Below are 17,914 nucleotides of genomic sequence, written 5' to 3' on the forward strand. Positions count from 1 at the left end.
AGCAAAAGCAATTATTTTATTATAAATTCTTAAATTAATTTTAAAATTTAATATTGAATGTCATAATGTCCCCAAGAAAATTTAAATTTAAAAAAAATTGGTAAAAATAATGTGTATGTATATGCTTGTATGTATATATGTGCGTGCTAAAATGAGGATATACATAAAAATATCAACGGTGATTTTTCTTTCTAGATATAACTGGAAGTAATTACTATTAGCTTCCTTGTGCTTCCCAATATATTCCAAATTGCACACTGTAAGTATTTATTATTTTTAATATAAAAATAAGCAATAACTTCTATTATAAAAATAAAGTTATCATGACCTAATAATTCAGAGTATGATTCCTTTTCCTCTTAGCTTTACCCCAATAACTAAGATACTATATGGGGCTGCACACATATTTTCTTTCACTTAAAAAAAGATATAATGTAAACATTCTAAAAGTATGTATTAAAAGATATGAAGAGCTACTAAGGAGACATGCCAAATTTAAATGATAGAATTTGGCACAGTACCAATATTTTTTAAGTTGATTACTACTGAAGTTTTTCTTATTTCAGAATTCTACAGTAGAGTACAGTTAGTACTTTTCATGTTGTAAATACATTATTTTGTTGTACCTACATTTTAAGTGTTTGTTCTCACATATAGGCATCTTTTCCAATGAGAAAGCAGATGCTCAAAATTAGGAGGAAAAAAAAGGCAAATCAAGTTACACAAAAGGGAAAATAGCCTGCTGTGCTTCCAGATAGACTTTAGATGACAAACTGCCAAAGTCAGACTTTTTATTATCTTACTTTGATTTATCACGGACGAGAAGAGAAAAGGATGATGAAAACAACTTGCCAAAAGTTAAAATTTTCACCTCAGAATATTTTGAAAAAAAGAAATAATTACTTAGTAAGAGGCTTAAAACTGAAGATGTAATGATAACTATAAAGGACTTATAACACTAAAACCTAAAATTTTGTGAGGATTTATGAAATTCTTGGCTATAGCACTAACCTCAATATTAGACACCTATTTCCACTAAGGTTTATTTTACACTGGTATTTGTCTTTAAGCAGAGGCATTAATACCTTCATGTCATCACACATGGAACCTGAAAAAGAACTGAATAAGCAATTATCATACAACTTCTCTTATAGTATTACAAGTATAATCACCATAGTCCTAAAGAACAACATAGTCACATCAAAGCCTGTTGAGAAAGTTATTGGTTTTCTAACATCCTCCAATAATATTAAGTGGTAGATATAATATAAAAGGGAGGGATCAAGATTGGTATAAGAAGATTTCTGCTTTCAGCTAACAGGTAGTACCCCAGGGCAAGCTAACTCTATCACTGAAAACAACAAGAAAAAACAGATAAATTTTTTTAAACCACTGGAAGATATTGAGAAGCTGTCATGGCAACCAGAATCCAACAGATCAATAAGTTGGAAGGAACAGGACTTCAGAGAGGTAAGCAGATCATCTTCAAGCTATTTTTCTCTTTGGAATTTTTGATGATTCTTGATACAGGACAACAGACTAAGAATCCAGGCAGAGAGTCTTAACTAAGAGGCAAAGAAGCAAGGAAAATTGTTGATACATTCACAAGACTGTAGACATAAAATTTTAAATACTCAAGTGCTCCAAGGCAGCTAGAACTTGAGGAACTAAGATCTTGGAGAGAAGGAAGTAAAGAAAAGTGAGACTGACACTTGGTGGTTTCCCTCTAGAAAGATTATCACATTTTAGGCTATGCAAAGCACAGGATACAAAACCAAGCAGAAAGCTGCTGAAAATCAGAGTAAAGTTTCTGGAAGTCTCACAGCACTGAGGAATCAAAATTGGAGTCAAGACTTTCAAAGAATTACAGGTTCAAGTACACAATCAGAACCCAGAATCTCAGCCAGGACCCCTGGATAGCTCCACCCTCAGAACAGGATGCACCAGGTGAAGCAGAACAAGTTTTATAAAACCACAGTCCACATCAAATCAGCTCAGTCTGTAACTGGGTTATAACACAAAGGAGAAACATATGGGGATACATAAATATTGATTATGCAAATCAATCACATTAATAGTAATATAAGATAGGATGTAAAATATGTGTAGAAATGGAATGCATGTGAAAAAAGCACAACAGTGATGCAAGATAAATTTAAGTGTTTCATGATCCTTGACTTGCTTGGAAAGTGGTAAAACTACTAATTTATGTGAGATTGTAAGAGATTAAATAATTTTTTTGTAATTTCTATGGTGACCATAAAAAATAATAAAAGAATTTAGAGCTAACAAACTAATACAGGAGAAGGTTGAATATTAAAATACTAGTGATTATTATTTTGATAAATATTAGACTAATCAATAAAAGGAAAAAAAAAGCTAAAATGGAACATAAATCCAGTGAAATAGAAAATAGTTAAGTGGTAGATATAAATATAATTGTATCAGCATTTACATCACATGTAAATAAACTAGATATTCTAATTTAAAGGTAAACATTATTAGACTGAAAAGCAAAATCAAACTTATATACTGCACATATAAGACAATCCTTAAACACATAAACACGAAAGGCGAACGTCAAAGGTTAGAAAGCTGAAAATCAAAGGATGGAAAATGGTATATCATGCAAGCACCAAACAAAAATAAAAGCTGTTAGTTATACTAATGTCAGACAAGGTATACCCTGTTTCTAGTAGTCTATATAGTGGACAAAGGAGGGCTTATATTAGAAATTCAGGGTTTGATTAATATTTGATAATTCAATATATTTCCCCAGTAACATAGAAAAATATAATCATTTCAACCGATGCAGAAGAATAGCTTGACAAAATTCAATGCCTATTTGTGATCAATTTCTCAGCAAACTTAAGAGTATGAGGGAATATCTTCAACCCTATTAATGGGCATCTCTGCAAAACCTAGAGATAGCGTCAAACGTAACGATGAACTTTTGAATAATGAAAATGATATCCTAAACCTAGAATGGGCAAAATAATCATGGAAAATAAGAGCAAAGTTGAAGGACTTACACTAGCTGATATTCAGACTAAAGTTTCAGTAATCAGGTCAGTGCGGTATTTGCAAAAAGATAGATGAATATAGGGATAGAACAGAATAGAGGGTTCATAATCAGGACTAAACATGTGTTCAGTTGATGTTGACAAAAGTACCAGTCATTCAATGAGGGAAGGTAATATTTTCAAAAATTGATCTGGGTGAACTGAATGTATATTTAGAAAAAACAAAAACAAAAACAAAAACCTCGATCCACTCTATTATGAACTGAATGTTTGTGCCTCCTCCAAATTTATGCATTGAAATCCTAGCTCCCAATGTGATGATATTAGGAAGCAGGGCACTTGGGAGGCACTTAGGTCATGAGGGTAGAGGCTTCATAAGTGAGATTACTACCTTTATGAAAGAGACCACAGGGAGCTTTCCAGTGTCTCTGCCACGTGAAGATACAACAAGAATACAACAGTCTACATGGTGAAAGAGGGCCATCACCAGAATCCGCCCATGCTGGCACCCTATTCTCAGACTTCATCCTCCAGAACTGTAAAAAATAAACTTCTATGGTATATAAGCCACCCAGTCTATGGACAGCTTTGTAATAGCCACACAAACTAAGACTTGTTGCTTATGTATTACAAGATGTAGTACAGTAATAATGTATTACAGTAATAAATGTAAAAGTCAAAACCATAAACTTCCTAGGAAAAACATAGGAGAGTATCTCTATGATCTAGGAATAGGCAAGGTTTCTACACTGAGCTATGCACTAACTGAAAAAGGAAAATTTGTCAATTGGACTTCATCAAAATTAAAAACTTTCATTCATCAAAAAATACCAATAAGAAATAAAAAGTCAAAGACTGAGAAAAAATATTTGCAATACATAAATCTGACAAAGAATTCAAATCCAGATTATGTGATTAATGATAAAAGGCAAATGGCCCAATAAAAAAGCAAGAATTTGGATAGACATTTCACAAAAGATAGTGTATAGATGGCCAATAAACACAGAAAAAGACTCTCAAGATCATTAGTCATCAGGAAAATGCAAATGGAAACTATAATTAAATACCTCTACATACACATTAGGTGGCTAAAAATGTCAAAGACTATCAACACCAAATGTATCTCATACATTCTTGGTAGGAGGCAAAATGACAAAAGCGTTGTGTAAATTTGTTTGGCAATTTCTTATAAGTTAAACTTGCACCTGCCTTATCAAGCAGCAATTTCATTCCTAAGCATATAACCATCCTAAATGAAAATATATTTTCATAAAATCTTGGGTATGTATGTTGATTGTACCTTTGTTTGTCATAATGAGAGCTGGAAACAACCCATACATTCATCACCAGAAGAATAAACATTGTATATTCATGCAATGGAACATTACTCAGCAATTACAGGGAATAAGCTCCTGTTACATGCAAGAACATGGATAAATCTCATGTTGTGTGAAAAAATAGAGACATAAAATAATATCTACCTTATGATTTCATTTTTATTAAGTTCAAGAACAGGCAAGATTAACATATGGGGCTAGAAATCAGAATAGCGGTTGTCTCTAATTAGAGAACAGGATAGATTAAAAAGAGACACTAGGAAACTTTCTAGAGTGAGGGCAATGCCCTAGGTTTTGGTTGTAGGTTGGTTTCATGAGTGTATTACACATTTGTAGGATATATCAAACTGTCATTAATGTCAATGCATATTACTGTATGTAATTATACTTCAATAACATGTAGATGAAATGAGAGAATAAAAAGGATTAGAGAAAAAGTGTAAATATTGAAGCAAACCAAAGACGATTGAATATATAGATCCTAGGAATTCTTGATGAAGAAAACTAAGGCAAGGAAACAAATACTGAAGACTGTAACTCAAGAAAATTTTCCTAAAATTAAAAAAATGTAAATCCATGTTAAAAGAGAGTATTACATTTCTAAGAATATTGACCCAATACAATCAGTACCAATAACTGTTCTAGTAAAATGACTAGACTTTATATAAAAAGAAAAATATATTTTGGGTGTCTAGGAAAAATCAGTAAGTGTTTTATAAGGGAAGAAAGATTATTATCAGATTTGGGGGCAGCAAAGCTTTTATACTAAATGTAACTGGAACAACATATTGAAAATACTTAAGAAAAATAAAATGTGCACCCTGAATTATATCCAGCAAAATTGGCTTTTGAGATAAAGATTGTAGACAAAATTTTTTCCAATAAGCAAAATCTAAGTTTTAGTCCCATGAACTTTTCCTGAGAAATCTACTCTAGAAAAAGATTATAAGCTTCAGACTAGTGAAATAACTAGGGAGACAGCATCATAGGAACAGGAGGTAAGTGCTAAACGTATCCTTAATCGTAGAACTAAGATGAAATGAAAGTTAAAAGAAAGATGGTATTGTACTCTAATAATGTAGATGTAGTAAAACTATTTTAAAAGGAGGAGATAGGAAGATAGTATGAAATTTGTTTTAACTCTTCTCAGTAATGAGTTGGTAGTGGTAGTATTAGTAGTTATTCTAGGACTTTTGTATGACTATCGTGGAATAATAAAAATATATACTTATGAGATATTCTGACTCTCTCATCCGTTTTCTTGGGAGCTAGGATTCTTACTGTGGGAGAAATGAAATATAGATGTAGTACATGTTAACACATAAGCTGTCTATGAATTTCTGGTCAGAAAAGCTAAGCACAGGTATAATAAGGTAGGCTTTGGGACACAAACTGAGCTGATTCTTAAAATCTACTTACTACATAATTCACTATCTTAGAACAGTATGATGCCATATGAATGTAGTATGTTCATGGGTAGTGTGATAAGCAGAATGTGGGTATTGTCATCTCTACTGTAAATAAACTGAACGCTACAAAAAAAAAGTAAATGTGAAAAACACGGTGAGTTGCCTTGAACCCCAAAGAGTGCACATTCCTAATGAAAGTTTTTCCAAGGGCCAGCCAGGATCTGGTTCTCAGTCTTGCTGTCATCCTTCCCACAGCTCACTCTCAGCTCAATCCTAAATGCAGGGCTTATTTTTGTCTGCCCCCAAAAGAATGATATGTCAGCTAGGATGAGACTTACATTAAACAAGTTCATGAAATAAGATTGATACATGCCAGAATTCATTCCATTTTCATTTGCAATGGAAATAACATACAACATTGACAATGCTGCAACATATATCAATAGACTTGTAAGGGGAGACAAGACTTGACCATTGCTTGTTCACACAGAGGCAGAAGGAGGGGATGGAGGGTTATAAGATTCAATAGTTAAACATTTGATTGCATCAAATGAAGACAGTTAGGTTCATCTTAAATTTGTAATGAACCCATTGGTCACCAAGCCCTTCACTCACCTCCACCTTATAGAGATCTGTGGTCATTTCCAATGTTTGTTTGGGTGACTGTTTTGCTCTGCTCTCCTCCTTTTCCAGATCAGTCATGTTGTAGTAAGTTTATACATTTATTCTGGTTATAGTTCCACTTTTATAGGTCTTGGAGCCTAACAATCCTGAGGCAAAGGCATGTCTCTCTTGGCTCTGTGTAGCTCTTAACATTGAATTTTTTGAGCAACTTTACTTTTACTTTTGTTCTTACTTAATATTTCTCTTTGTTCACTGTCTTCATCCCACCTGTCAAAGCCACAAATCAGGCCACTGTAATGTCTGCCCTGGACCCTGCACCAGTCTCCTCCCAGAGCTCAGGCTCATGTCTTGCTCGCCTCCTAAGCATCCTCCATACTGGGGATAGAGTGATAGTTCTGAAACACACATCTCACCAATCACAGTGCACCCTGGTCTGTGACTTCAGTGGATTCTCATTGTCCAGAAGATAAGGTCCAAGCTCATAAGGCTTCCTCTAGTTCCTGAGTGATCTGGCCCCAGAGACCTGTCGAGTCTTGTCTCACTATGTTTTCCTTCTTACTTCCTCTGCTCCAGGCATTCTGGAATTGCTTCATTTCCATCATCTGTGAGTGCTTCTTTTTTCCCATCTTTACATCCAGATTCCCTGACTGCTCTATTCCATCAGTCTTCTTCCTTTCCTAACCAACCCCTTCTCCTTCTTCAGAAATCTTAGCTAGGGTAATGCTTCCTGGAAACATTTCTAACATTCTTGGACTGGTTGGAGACTTCTAATAACACTCATATAACACCAGTACTTCTCATAGAAACACTCACTACACTTGTATTGTCTTGTTCAGTGCCCAGTCTACTGGCTAGATTTCAGTTTCCACAAAGTCAGGAGCCAGATGTGTTTGTTCAGCACTGCAGTTGTCCTAGTGCCTGACACAATTAGGTGCTTGAAAGTTATTTATTGAATGAATGAGTCAACAGTGTTTATCTTCTGGATCTTAAGAGGTATGTTTCACCCCTTGAAACCAAGCCTATAATTCTAACCATCCTAGCAAAAGTGATTTTACACTAGGATCAGCCCTGAAATAAATTTTGGCTTCACATACTTGAAGCTAAACAAACATTCCTTACAAGGAATACCAACCCTACTGAAACCTTTTATTTATTTATTTTTTTCATTTTCCTAGTAAGCTATGGTCTTGTTTGCCTCCAAATCTCTTTACATCATGGTCCCTCTGCCTAGAATATTCTCTCTGCACTTCCCCCACCTTAACCTCCTCTTTCTTAATCTCCTTCTTGATCTAGCTAATGGAAACTATTGTCCATTGAGCTTTCTAGACCTTCCCTGCCTCCAAGGCCTTTACTAGAGGCCCTCTAGGTGCCTCCCAAACATTCCCTACTTCCTCTGTTGTAGAACGTCACCGTGTCACATTGTCATGGCCAGGTTTCTTGCTGGTATTCCTCTACTCCACTACACTTGAAGTTCTGTAAGATCACACACTGTGCTATTTTCCTTACCAAAAAATTGTCCACAGTTTGTAAAATAGTTGACTTTCTGTAATTTTTTAAAATTAAGGACTGAATTATAAAAACCTTAATTAAAGTTTGCAATAAGACACTAATGGAATCAACAACTACAGTCACAGAACTGGCTGACAGCATCCCTCTTCTTCCTCATCTCTACTGCAACTCCATTATCATAATTTCTTTTAATGTACTTTTATTACATAGGTCTATATTTTTTCATACCCATCTAAGTCAAATAACGTAAGAAATATAAAGTTTGATCAAGTGGAAAATGATATTAATTCCCACAGTATTTGAGGGTATTTGCTAGGAGCACGATAACTTGAGAATATATTTTTATAACTGGAAAATCTGGGGAAGGAAAGTATTTCCTATTGTTACTGATTTCTTTCAAACACTTGTGTTTCATTACCTGGAGCAGCATCACCTAAGGGCTTGGCCTAATTTTGTTAGCAGCCAATTCCTCATATGTCTTACAGATAACCTGCATAGAGGCTAGTATTAAGTTGCCTTCAGTTATAGGCAGCTTCCCTTACTCTGATGAAATAAAATCTTCTTATAGGTACATTTTTTGTTAAATGGATTAAATAGTCACAGATTTTCTTTTTTTTATTCTGCTAACTAATGTTAACAATAATATTTTATTGTTCTGTAACTTATAATGTATTTTTATTAACTCAGAAGACAATGTTCTAATGATCTATTTTCTTTATAAGACAGCAAAGCAAAGCAAAACAAAACTTAACTTTCGTCTTTTCTTAGTCTTCATCCTGAGGCAACAGAGAGATATTTTATAGCCAGAAACCCATATAATAGAAGTGAAGGTAAGGTCTGGCTTTTAAACTTGGTTGACTCTACACCTCAAACTTTCATAAGAAATGGATCCTCTAACAGAGCCATGGAGTTTTCTTCCCCCTCCATGGACAGTATTTCTCTCTGTGCTATGGAGAACCCTGTGGGTGGAGGGAATTCAGTCAGTCTCTTTGGGTATCTGGACCTATAACAACATGTGAACTCATGAGCATTGGCATAGCTATCCTTAGACTCACCATGAGTGCTCACGAAATAAAGATATCTGAGGAGAAGATGAAGAAGGCATAGGGTGAGACAGGAGACAGGAAGATAAAACCTGGAGCCTTTCTGCTCTGGAGCCAGTCCTCTATGTCACATGAGATACCCGATATTATTTCTTATATTTTTACATTAAATACCCCACCCCATTTGCTTAGGCTTGCTTAAGTTGTCAACTATAACTTGCAGCCAAAGTGTTCTAATTAATGATCCTTTAGGCTCTATTCTTATGATTTGAAGCTTCCAAACCCACTGGGACTTTCCTCTTATTTTCTTTGTTCTCTAAACTCTCAATACGTTTGCTCCCCCTGACTGGCTTTCCAATACATTCACACAGTCTGCTTCAGCTTCAGTTTTAAGTTGATAACACTTTATACTGGACACTAAGGCTAGCAGATGGGATGCAAATGACCTCATCTTTCTTTAGCTGAGGCCAAGCATGGACAGGTTGCCAAACTGTGTCATACAGGGTGTCCTTCTTCACACATCTCACACTGAGTAACAGTCGCATGCCTCCACTTCCAGCAGACTTACAGCCCCTCCATTTTTTATAGCATGAATGTAATGAATGCATAAGGCTAAGGCATATCCCCAGTTTCTAGAACTCTCTTTACTTGAATGGGTAATTAAGAATTTTATGTTAGTATAGTATATGAACTTTCATATACCTTCCCATGTTTTTATAATTTTAATGGCACTGGCTAACAATTATTGAGATTTTTCTCAATTATTTAGATATCGTGCTGTGCTCTTTATACACATTTTGTAATTTTATCCTCCTCAGAACCCTATGGGATAAGCACTATTATTATCCATTTTTATAACTCAAATACATAGAAGTTAAGCAATTTGCCCAAGGACTAGTAATTTGAAAGAAAACAGGTCACTCGGTAGACATCTGCTATGGACTAAATGTTTGTGTTCTCCAAAACTCATATGTTGAAGTCCTACCCCAATGTGAGAGAATGAAGAGGTAGGGCCTTTGAAAGATAATTAGGTCAGGAGGGTGGGGCCCTCATGAAGGGATCAGTGCCTTAATGAAGATACAGGAGAGAGCTTGCTTCCTCCCTCCTCTGCTCTCTATCATGTGAGGATACAATGAGAAGATGGCCATCTTCAAACCAGAAGAGGACCCTCACTAGGACCCCACCTGCTAGCACCCTAATCTAGGACTTCTCAGCCTCCAGAACTGTGAGCAATATATTTCTGCTGTTAAGTCACCCAGTCTACGATATTTTAGTTATAGCAGTTCAAGCTGACTAAAAACATCTGACTCCAAAATTTCCCATTCACATGAATCACCACATTATACTGTTTCTTATCATTTCATGCACACAATGTTTTTGTAATCATGTGTTATACCATGAACTATTTGGGAATGGGCTCTATCTCTTATTAATTGAATTTAATGCATGAATAATAAAAACATTGTTGAGGTAACAAACATAGAGAGCCATTGAATGATAAAAATAAATGATTTTATCCAGAAAACAATGATTTTTGGCCCCATTTCTTCCTTTTATAAAAATAGCATTGAGTTTTCCAAGTCTCAGATTCTTTATTTGCATGATGGTGTAATGAATGTACCCACCTTGAGCCATTACAGATAATTATCTTGGAATATTTATGAATTCAGTTTAGAAACTACACATTAACATATGAGAATAAAATATTAAGTTTCAGAACTTGAATATGTATTGACTCTACAAGTTTATTTGAATCTGAAATATAAAAGGTGACCTATATTTAAATGGAATTATGTTCTCTTTGAAGCCATAGCATAATAGGTGTCCATGGTCTGTATCAGGTGAGAACTTGAAAATATGAGCCATAAGTACTAAAAGTAGCTATTTCTGTGTTATTTGTGGAGCAAGTGTGTTATTTGCAAGGGAAAAAAAAACAAGGAAATGGTGGTGACTGCAAATTTGCCTCACCAGGTTGGAGACAGGGAATGTGCATCTCCATTATTCTGGGGCTGTTCACCCCTTCCTTTCACTTGAGCGTGTGGCTCTCCAGGTGGTCCCCTGCAGCAGCATTCTCCTCCACACGCCATTTACTTACTAAGCTATGTTCATTCTAAAGTATGCCAAGGGCCTTCAGGTGAAGAAAAAGTGTTGCATCTTTCAGGAAGTGAGAACACTCTAGCCTGATTTTTTGAGGAGCACAAGACTTTACCTCAAACAAAACATCCTTGTGCTGGCCACCTAGGCACTATGACTGTCTGTGCTTCAGGGATGGATCTAAGGATTTCTAACTCTTTCCAGTCGCACAGAACAGATGTGCATGCTGTATCCCCAACTGAATCCAACTCTGGATACACAATACCCTTTCTTCTTCTCCTTCTTCTCCTTCTTTTCCTTCTTCTCCTTCTTCTTCTTTCGTTTTCTTTTGTTTTTGAGATGGAGTTTCACTTTTGTTGCCCAGGCTGGAGTGCAGTGGTGTGATCTCAGCTAACTGCAACCTCCGCCTCCTAGGTTCAAGCTATTCTGCCTCAGCCTGCCAAGTAGCTGGGATTACAGGTGCATGCCACCACACCTGGCTAATTCTATTTTTGTATTTTTAGCAGAGATGGGGAATCGCCATGTTGTCCGGGCTGGTCTTGAATTCCTGACCTCATGTGATCCACCCACCTCGGCCTCCCAAAATGCTAGGACTATAGGCATGAGCCACCACTCCCAGTCTACCCTTCTTTTTTCTACAAAGGGCACCTACTTACAGGCTGACAGTGCTCCAACCCATCAGTAATTCCAGAAGAGCACACCTTCCTTTCCAGGCTTTCCCTCATTTGGCCCTTCTCAAATCTTACTATCAATATTTATAAGTCCAGAGGTACAATAAAAACAGTAGGATGCGTTTTATTTTCAAATTTTAATAAAAATGATTATAAGCTCCCAGCCTGATTTTTCAAACTATTTTAATATCAACCATTATACACACAGCTGAGTGAGAACCAGTGTCACCCACACACATCCTCAGAGTTGGTGCTTCATTATCATAGTTCCCCATTAATGTCAGATGGCTCTGCTGTAACAGCCCAGCTCTCGGCCAGGCCTCCCAGCACACACCAGATGATCTCGCTCCTACATTTCCAACTTTTCCTTCTTTGTCGCCTCTTTTCTCAGGTATTACAAAGAAGCTTAAGGTTCTCCTCTATGATACCCTTCCTCCCTCCTCTTCAACCTACTTAAAAACTGTCAGAATCTCCTACTTCTTTTAATGTCAAACTCCGCAACTTACTGCAGTATAACTTCTACCCAGATTATAGCACTGAAACCTGTTAAGGTTAACCATACAGTCCCCATCCTTGGTGATTCCAAGGATAAGACCTCAAGTTCTATTTTATTGAAACATTCTGTTATTGACTGAATATATAAGTAATTCTCCCCAAAATTCATTTATTGAAGCCCTAGTAGAGATTGTTTTGGAGATGGAGCCTTTGGGTAATTAGGTTTAGATGAGGTCATAAGGATGGGGCTCCTAGGATGCGATTAGTGCCCATGTAAAAAACAAACAAACAAAAAACACAACAGAGCTGTCTCACTGCCTCTATCATTGCTTTCTATATCCTCTATCTCTGTCTCCCAAAGAAGAAGTCATGTGAGCACACAGCAAGATGGTGGCTGTCTGTGACTCAAGGGGAAAGCCTTCGCCAGAAACCAACCATGTTGGCACCCTGATCTTGATTTTCAGCCTCCAGAACTATGAGAAAATACACATCTTTTATTTCAGCCACTCTGTTGGTAGTATTTTGTTTTGGCAACGTGAGCACATTAATACAAGGTCTCCTTGGTTTCCATAATATTGCATCCTTTTATTTCCCACATTCTTTTTGATTACCTTTGTCTGCTGCCTTCAGATTTTCCTTATCTTACCTCTTAAGAGTTCCCTAATGTTTGTTCTTCCTGGTACTTCTTTTTTCTCATGTCATAACCACCCTCTTGGGCACTTTAAGTATTTTGACAATTGATCTTCAAATCTAGAGGTCTGGCCTAGACGTTTCTCTTAAGCTCCAGACTTAAATTTCTAAGAACCTTATGGATCCCTCCCTTTGGATGACTTTATAGCATTTTCAATGAATTAATCTGAAACCCAGCTTGTCAATATCTCCTCTGTCCCGCTCCTGTATTCCTTAACTGTTTCAGTAGTAGCAGTAGTTCACCCAGGCTCAAATCATAAGAATCCTATTCTATTTTCTTATTATTTCTTTCACCTCACATAACTGGTATTTCAAGTCTAGTGAATTAAGCTCAGAAAACTTTTTCATATGCATGCCTTGGATTCAACTTTCACTCTACTGCTGTAGTTTAAGGTTTTTATTTTTACCTGTTATTGGATTACTGTGGCACTCTATTAACTGGTCTTTCTATAAGTCAGTTTCTTCCCATTAAGCTTACACATGATGATGAAACTTCACAAAAACCTTTATTGCACCTTGTGGTTTATAGAAAAAGTACTGAAACTTCCTCTTGGGACATTAACCATTATCTATATTCTATACTCTTCTTGCATTTGCAAATTTGCCCAACACTACACCTCTCTATGTGCTTCATGCATAACAAATTCTATGTCGTGGCATGAAAATGCATTAACATTTTTGAATCTTCACTTATGTTATTTTCTCTATGTAAAATGGTCTACCATAGTACAATTTCTCCAGTTGAAAAACACCCATTATGGTCAAGTTCAAATGTACTTTTACTGGAAGATCTTTCCAGTCCTTCTACAGATACTACTCCATTAGCTGGACTTAATCTCTTTCTTCCCTGGGCACTGAGAATGTTATATTGGTTTTCTACTATGGCATCTAACATAGTACATTTAGTTATATTTTTTAGTGTCTCCCCTCCCATATTGCAAGAGTGGTAGAGTCAGTGCCTGCCTCTTATATATACATATATATTTTTTATCTTGACTACCTAGCACCATACCAAGTACCTAAGTGCTTTTAAGCTTACTGTTGAAACAATGATTGATTGCATAAATGAATGAATGAGAAATTGGTCCTCAATAAATATTGCTATCCAGTAGTAAAATTATATTACAAATGTTTCAATAAAATCTTCTGATGTTTACTATAAATATCATGAAGAATTACAATAGTTTTTAAAGTCACATATTGTGTGATTAAGAGAAAAATAATTTCAAAATGACAAGATTATCCTCTTTGTGAGCCAGAATAGTAAATGAGTTCTTTCAAATAAGTTCTAGTAGGGTACAGTGACTATAGTTAACAATAGTTAAAGAAGTTAGAGGATAGGATTTTGAATATTCCCAACACTAAGAAATGATAAATGTTTGAAATGATAGATGTGCTAATTACCCTGATTTGATCATTACACACGGTATTCAGGTATTGAAATATTACAGTGTACCCTATAAATAGGTATACTTATTATCTGTCAATTAAAAATAATAAAAATTTAGCAGACCTATAAACATAAATGAGAACTGTATCAAAAATGAAAAGAGGAGAACATGTCACTTCTATTTGGCTGTGATAGCTGTAAGCTCACTAATACATCGCTTTTCATAATCAGAGGAAAGAAAATCAAAATGCTTACCCAGGGCATAATGACTAATGCTGCAGGCTTATTTGCTTCTACTGGTGGACAAAATATGTTTCTAGCAGAGAACAAAGTGGAAAATTTCCTCAGAGCATCATTCCATTTAGAATTTCACTTGGTTCTTGACTAAGTTAAAAAAAAAATACTCAAATACTCAAGAAATAATCAAGGTAGCATAATAATATCCATTTACTTAGTAACCTATATTTTAAAATTACTTCCTTGTGTCAGTCTGATGCCTTTAGGGAGGAAGGATTGTAACTGTTTTTAGTTTTGTACACAACTCTGCATGCAAAACGTCATAGGAATGTATTGTCACATTTCAGCTCCATGTGCCATCACATTGTTTGGCACTCAGTGATTTTATTTATCTAGGATTTAATTAGAGATGTTGGTTTGGCATGTAATCATTGATATAATTGCTCTCTAAAGAAGCATGTCATTTACATGATATTTGAATTTTTCAGTTGAATAATATTAACTCATTTTGCCTTAAAAGGAAGTGTTAAATTACTTGGATCTAATTAATTTACTTCCTCATTTATGTCCATGGATTTCTGTTTTTTTCTATTTCCAATAAATAAATTTTTTCAATATTTTTAAATCTACTCAGTCCTGAATATTTTTTCCATGCATGTTCATTTTTTAAAAAAGCTAAAGAAATGAGAGGTGTCAAAGGTAACTTCAGTTGATCTCACAGGCATACTAGGAGTATGGGACTTCTAATTATAAATAACTCAAGTAACCCAAACACCCAGTGTATTGATAAAACTCCTCCTAAATTATATTCCAGAAAATGGAAAGCAAGTGCCCAAACCTTTGATTGTGTCAGATATTCAGCTGTGAATAAAATAAAAATCGAAGTAAACTTTGCTAAAAACAGACACGCAACATCATTCCAACCACGTATCTCAGAAACAGCCTGTCATGAGAATGCTGTTGGACTTGCAATGCCTCAAAACAATGTTCAAGCAGATAGATCAGTTGGAAGCTCTTCATTACAGCATCTGTTCTGTGTTTATAGCTACACATGCAGACTGCTGAACACCCTCAGTGTACCATAAATGTAGGAATTACACATCCAGAATAGCAATAAACTCATTGGGTGATGTGTTCTCTAGAGTTTTTAGCCCCTTTGCTTCAGTTGGCAAAACTCTAGCAGATTTTTGCTGCTGTAAAAATATTAGATTGTTTGTGGTTTTTGTAACTTTGGAGACAAACTAGGAAAATATAAAATGGCAATGAAAAGGTAAAAACATAAGCATTGAGATTCTTTTTTATATGCTAAAATTACAGTCTCACATAGTTACAACAGGAGCAACAGGCAAATAAATAAGAAAAATGAGTAAACATATGATTGTTTTCCATAGAAGGTTAGCCTCAAATACTCTCTCCGGGTCAGTTCATTTGCTTGGTGCATATTGGAGTAGGTATAAGTTGTACTCAGAAAGCTGCAGGTTATAATTTTTAATTAGAAATATATCTCCTATTAAACAAATTTAATAATGCTTGATAAATTACAGCTAATAGTTCAACAATTTACTGATGAAAGCAGTACTTCCTAGACAACCAATCCAGTTAATTTAGATCATGCTGATTTTTCTCTCAAAAGCAAGATCCCACATGAAATTAATTTCTAAATTTCTAATAACGAAGGGAATGTTCTCAGTTTCTAAGGAAAGTGGTTCCAGGTGTGGGAAGGTAATCTCTTGCAGCAATGCCTGGCCATGAGAGAAATGCTCAGCATTGTTAATGTGACATCAGATAGCTCCAACTCATCTCTGCAGCACTGCATACTCTTCATTAGTCACTGTTCTCTTAAACAGGTGCCCATATCTGTCTGTACATAGAATCACTGGGAGAGCTTTCAAAAATGCATATGCCTGGGAACCAACACAAGATAACTTAATTATGTAGGTTTTCTCTTTACCTTAAATGGTTAGAAGAACAACTTTCAAAAATGACCCATACCCAAAAATTAGAAGAAAGCTTCTGAAGAACCATAATAAAGGCAAGGTAGTTGGAAACACGGAGTGGAATAATGGTGGATGTTGTAATGGAACCCTCAGAAAACCATAGGTGATGCAGTAAAGTGAATCTTTTAATCCTTGTGAACACTCCAGTTTAAGGGATGCCTTCTTTCTTTTCATTTTCTTTCCTCTTATTTCTTACCTCTTAATGGAAATTGTTAGTGATGCCATTTTACATCTAGACTAATTGTTTATTTTTTTCTTCCATTTCGTGGCACTGTTGGTTTGCTTTCATGCTCCCTGTTAACTCCCTGCCAGGAGTTTGCTACTGAGGGCAGTTTGGCTAGAATAAAAAAACATGGTAAGAGAAAAAAAAAAAAAAAAAAGGCTAACCAAATTTTATGATCAACATCTTATAACGAACTTAAAAATTGATATACCAAGAAGTAAGCATACATTATTAGCTTCATCCTAGTTTTGAAAAAATTAGGGATGTCTTTACTTGAAATCCATAAAATGGATTTCAAAGATATGTTTTCCCAAAGACTCCCTTGTTAGATTCTCAAGGTACATAAATACTGCAAAAGATGCCCATGTTGCTGCTTGGAAAGTAAAGATACAAAACCAAGAAACTTAAAGAATGTAAAATTTTTGGCATGTGTTAAAGTGATAAGTTTCATACCAGTTAAGACCTAGACAAAGAATAACTAAGGGGAAATACATTGAAAAGTTACAGAAATTCTACTATCACATTTGGGATTAAGAAAATTTTAATAATAATCATGATAATGTACACATTGTTTAATAATTATTTTATCCATCTGAATCTTTCAGCAGTAACATTATTTCCCCTCATTTTGTAGGTGAGAAAAGTAGTTTGCTGTAAATTTTTATAATTTGTATTTATTTATTATTATAATTTTCTTAATCCCTTTTTACTTTTAAAAGATTGCTTGAAAGAGTAAAATTAATGCTGCCAGTGGAGAAAATGACTTAATTTTTGGATAAGTCGGTTACCTTTAGAACTTCAAGCATCCCTGCTATTTTTGAAATAAAAATCATTACATGAAATTTATTTTCATGGGTCACAGAAAGAGGTGACGTGCAAATTTTAACATATGCTTCTTCTCAAAATAGAAAAAGGATAGGAAAGTGCTTATCATACGAACAACTCAGAAGAATTATAGAAATAGAATTTATCTGGACTTTGAATAGAATTCATCGGGACTTTAGTGTTCACACAAAGTCTCAAGATTTGGGCTTATCACCTGGTTCCCTTTTTTTTTTTTTTTTTTTTTTTTGGTGCTTTATGACTAAGAAACTATTCTGATCATGACATTGCAGTAGCAGAGATGACCCAATGTATGTATAACATCGTGGAACATGTTTATTACAATATAC

The 17,914-nt window shown here is 35.2% G+C and overlaps 1 protein-coding gene across 1 annotated transcript in view; it reads right to left on the reverse strand.

Annotated features, from left to right (window-relative positions):
• GRM1 (glutamate receptor, metabotropic 1) overlaps window positions 1–17,914 on the reverse strand; it is a 285,034-nt gene that overhangs the window by 19,309 nt on the left and 247,811 nt on the right. The gene's annotated exons all lie outside the window — the stretch shown is intronic.

The sequence above is a fragment of the Mandrillus leucophaeus genome, unplaced genomic scaffold, assembly GCF_000951045.1.
Source record: "Mandrillus leucophaeus isolate KB7577 unplaced genomic scaffold, Mleu.le_1.0 Scaffold1451, whole genome shotgun sequence".
Taxonomy (NCBI): Eukaryota; Metazoa; Chordata; class Mammalia; order Primates; family Cercopithecidae; genus Mandrillus; species Mandrillus leucophaeus.